We start from the raw sequence: 4,466 nt of genomic DNA, 5'->3' as shown, positions 1-4,466 counted from the left end.
AACAACCACTTTGTCCGCCGCAAGGGGTTTGCGGATTTGGTCTGCAGGGGAAGGTGGCTCAATGCAAACAGCATGCACATTCTGGGTCGTTGGGCAGTGTTCAAAAGAGTATTCAAAAGAAGCCAAGATCAAGGTCCAGTGCTGAACCTTCGTGGGAGCAATTGCCGGGATCGTGGTGTCTTCATGGAAGGGGCCCAGCCACGGTTTGTGATCCGTGACGATAAAGAAAATGGCGGCCATAGATGTATTGATGAAATCGCTTTTACACCAAATACGACTGCCAGACTTTCTTTTTCTATTTGGGCATATTTTCTCTCCGCTGCAGCCAGTGTCTGGGAGGCAAAGGCGGTTGGATCTACACGGACATCACTCATCCGGCTGCCCCAATCCCATTCGGCGAAGCATCGTATGTGATGTACAATGGTTTTGAAGGGTCGAAATAAGTTAACACCCCTAAAGAGGCCAACTGCCCTTTCACCTCCATAAACGCCTAATCCTGGGCCTTGCTCCTTTCCAAAGACTGCTGCTTCTTGAGGAGCAAGTGAAGGGGGAGGTCAGGATGGTTGCCAGATTTGGAATCATTTACTGATCCAAGAATGAAGCTCATGGCGCCTCGCGGGGTAGGGGCCAATTTGAGGCTCTCGCTTTCTCTGTGAATGGGGGTGCAGGACATCCCGGTCCACACAATGCCCAAATGTGTTTCTTTCACGTGAAACACGAACTTCGCACGACACGGGTGGACTTCATATTCCAAAAAATGTTTCATCACCGCCTCAAAGTTTTGCGAATGTTCTTAGTCTGTGTCTCTGTGACTAGTACATTATCTAAGTAAACCACAACGCGCAGTAATCCACGTTGGAAGATTGCGCATGCTGAGGATAGTCTGAACGGGAGATGGTATTACTCATAGAGTCCCTTGTGCGTATTGATCATGATATACGTCCATGATGATTTATCGATCTCCAGTTGCAGATAAGCATTTCTCACGTCCAAATTTGTAAATATGCAGCCATTGGCCAATGTTGCGTACAGATCCTCAATGCATAGTAAAGGATAATGGTCCAACCTTGAAGCAATGTTCTCGGTCAATTTATAGTCTCCACGTCTTATACAGCTTCATTACGAGGACCACCGGCGTCGCCCAATCGCCAAAGCGCACAGGCCTAATGGTGCCCAAACTCTAAAACCATGATGTTAGGTCTTAACTTTCTCCACTAAAGCGCAGGGGACCAGTCAGGCACAAAATTATTAGGGCTGGGTCTTCAGGTCTAGCTGGATCTTGGCCATGGCCCCATCAATGGTACCAAGCCGGGCTGGAAAACTTTGGAGAACTTGCTCAGTACTGCACCTGACCGCCGGATCCCACTTTGAGCCTTTGCCAACTGGAGCTGATGTAGCCAATCGTGACCCAACATGCGAGGGCAGCTTCCTTGCACATTAATGAGGGGAAAGTGAACTGGTTGATGCCCATAAACTACTGGAACAAGAGGGGACCCCACAATTGCTCCCCCCTTATAAGTGGGTAAACGAGCTGTGGTGTCAGCCAGAGTCAAAGTCTGCACACTTTGTTTTACAAGACTAAAGATGCATGCCATAACAGAAATGGCAGCTCCCCTATCAAATTCTATTCACCTATATCACTCAGACAATGCCAAACAGTTCAGCTGCACCTCAGTCTCATCCTGAGCCTCTTCTGGGTCACATAGATGCAAGGCCCGGCCCTGGGGCTGGGGCTGACGCCTACCTTGACTTGGGTGCCTGTACCGCTGGCCCTCCCGCTGCTTGCGAGTGCACCTAGTCCGGCGAGCACACGTTGCACCAGAATAGCCTTCAGATAGTCCGGTGACATCACATATCTTGGCGACTGACTTTTCACCCAGAGGCCGGAGTCACTGCAACGTTTGGCCCGGACTGTGGAGATACCACGTGAGGGGTGACATCCCAAAACGTTCACCTCCATTCTTTGTATTTCATGAACGCCGTGTTCCACGCTTTCCCGGGAGATCTGCAGTGCCTGTTGAATGGTCAAACATTTCGTCCAAAAGATTCTTAATGTGTTTCCATATTATTTATATCACAGACCAAACGCTCGCGGAACCTATCTCATAAAGAAGTTCCATACCCACAAAACTCACTGTCTTCCGTAGCTGTTATGGACTCACTGACTGACTCATCGGGGTTCTCTCCTCCATATTAAAACATTATCTTTGAATGATCACTGACAGGGTTGGGTTAAAGTACTGTGCCACAAGCTGGACTTCCGGTGGTGGCGATGATCGAGTGAGCCGCACATTCGGCGGGTTCTCACTCCGGCGGGGCTTTAGGGGCTGATTCCCCGCGATAGTGGGACTGCGGAGCGGCAGAAAGGCGGCCGCGGATGTGCGGGGGAGCAGGCTGCACTGCATGGAACCGCGAGAGTCCAGGAAGCAGAGGAAGAGAGAGAGAAAGGGACAAAGGCAAGGAGCAGGGGAAGCTGACCTGGAACCTAAGATGGCGGACACACGGACCTCGGACTCAGCAATCCAGCAGGCGCTGGATAACATGCTGAAGTGATGAAGAGCAGTTTTGAGTCGCTGAAGCGGGACAACTTGGACCCACTTCAGAAGGCAGTGGATCAGCTGAATCAGAGGCTGGATGCTCAAGATGTAAAAGTTAAGGAGCTGGGAGAGGCGGTGGAGGAGCAGGCGGATGCGCAGATGATTGCGGCGGTAGAAATCGACGGGCTGAAGGAGCGGCAAAGAAGACTGCTGGACAGAGTGGAGGAGTTGGAGAATAGAGCTCGCAGGAATAATCTGAGGATCATCGGCCTCCCGGAGGGGGCTGAGGGAGCTGATGCTGCAGCGTTTGTGGCAGGCCTGTTGATGGCAGGCCCCTTGCTGTGACCGCCGGAGCTGGAGGGGGCATACAGAGTGCAGGTGAGGCAGGAGCAGCCGGGGGGGCCTCACCGTCCGATGGTGATTAGGTTCCACAGGTTCATTGACAAGGAGCGGGTGCTGCGGTGGGCGAAGAGCGCCAGGAGCAGCACGTGGAACAACAGTGTTCTCCGTATATACCAGGACCTAAGCCAGGAGGTGGCTCGGTGGCGAGTCAAGGAGGTGATGTTCAAGAAGCACGTGAAGTTTGGTCTGCTGTTCCCGGCCCGTCTTTGGGTCACGCATCAGGGTCAACACCACTACTTCTCCGAGCCTGAAGAAGCGATGGACTTTACGAGGGATCAGGGGCTGGTCCCGAAAAGAGGTCCACGGGCGCAAATTAGGACCCGAGAACTATCGTATGAAGGGATGCCGAATATGCCTGGACCGCTGTTCAACAGTTTGCTGGGCTAAAGGTGCCATGCGGGACAGTTGGGATTCTTCCCTTTGTTTTTGGTTACTGGTTTTTTTTTTTGTCTTCCTCTTTTTTCTGTTTTTTCCTTTTCGTGTGGATTTTAACTTTTTGTGGGGCTCGCTGAGTACACTGGAGCCGGTATGGTAACCAAGGGTGGCTGGTCAGCGAGGGGGGTTAAGGACGTGGGTTGGGGGGTTTTTGTTGTATTGAAGTTCATGCCTTCCTGTGCCAGTGAGTTTGCTCCAGCGGGTTGGAGAGGGGGACGGGGCGCCGTGGAGTGGGGATGAGGACGGGGAAACAATGGGAATGAGACAGGGGGGGCGCCGGAGTGATGAGTCACCGGCTAGCAGATTGGCTAGTCAAGGGAGTCAGGTGGGGGGGGGGGGGGGGGGGGGGGGGGGGGGGGGGGGGGGGGGGAGAATACAGCCAATGGGTGGCGCGGGTGGGGATACTTGGGGATGTTGCTGGGGGGGGGGGGAGGGGGGTGTTGTTCTGCTGACGTGGGAGGGATTTGAAGTAGGAAGTGGGAAGGAGGTCGAGGGTGGAGGCAGCCAAGAGGCGGGCCTAGAATGGCGCGACGCACGGGCCGGGGGCCGGCCCGAGAAAGGCTATGGCTGACTGGCGTTGGAGGCCCCCCCCCCCCCAATCAGGCTGATCACCTGGAATGTCAGGGGACTGAATGGGCCGGTTAAGAGGGCACGGGTGTTCGCGCACTTGCGGGCTCTGAGGCCGGACGTAATTATGTTGCAGGAGACACATCTGAAAGTGCCTGACCAGACCAGGCTAAGGAAGGGCTGGATTAACCAGGTCTTCCACTCGGACTTGGACTCGAAGTCCAGGGGGGTGGCAATCATGATCAACAAGCGGGTGCAATTTGAGGCAGAGGGCATAGCCGCGGATAGGGGGGGCAGATACCTGATGGTAAGGGGCAGACTGGAGGGGAGAAGAGTGGTGCTGGTGAACATATATGCCCCGAACTGGGACGACGTGGACTTTATTAAAAGAGTGCTGGGGAAGATCCTGGACCAGGACTCTCGCAGGCTAATAATGGGGGGGGGGGGGGGGGGGGGGGGGGGGGGGGGGGGGGGGGGGGGGGGGGGGGGGGGGGGGGGGGGACTTTAACATGGTCCTTGACCCGG

This window comes from Scyliorhinus canicula, chromosome 6 (genome assembly GCF_902713615.1).
Source record: "Scyliorhinus canicula chromosome 6, sScyCan1.1, whole genome shotgun sequence".
NCBI classification, from domain to species: domain Eukaryota; kingdom Metazoa; phylum Chordata; class Chondrichthyes; order Carcharhiniformes; family Scyliorhinidae; genus Scyliorhinus; species Scyliorhinus canicula.
Note: the sequence above shows the minus strand (reverse complement) of the source record.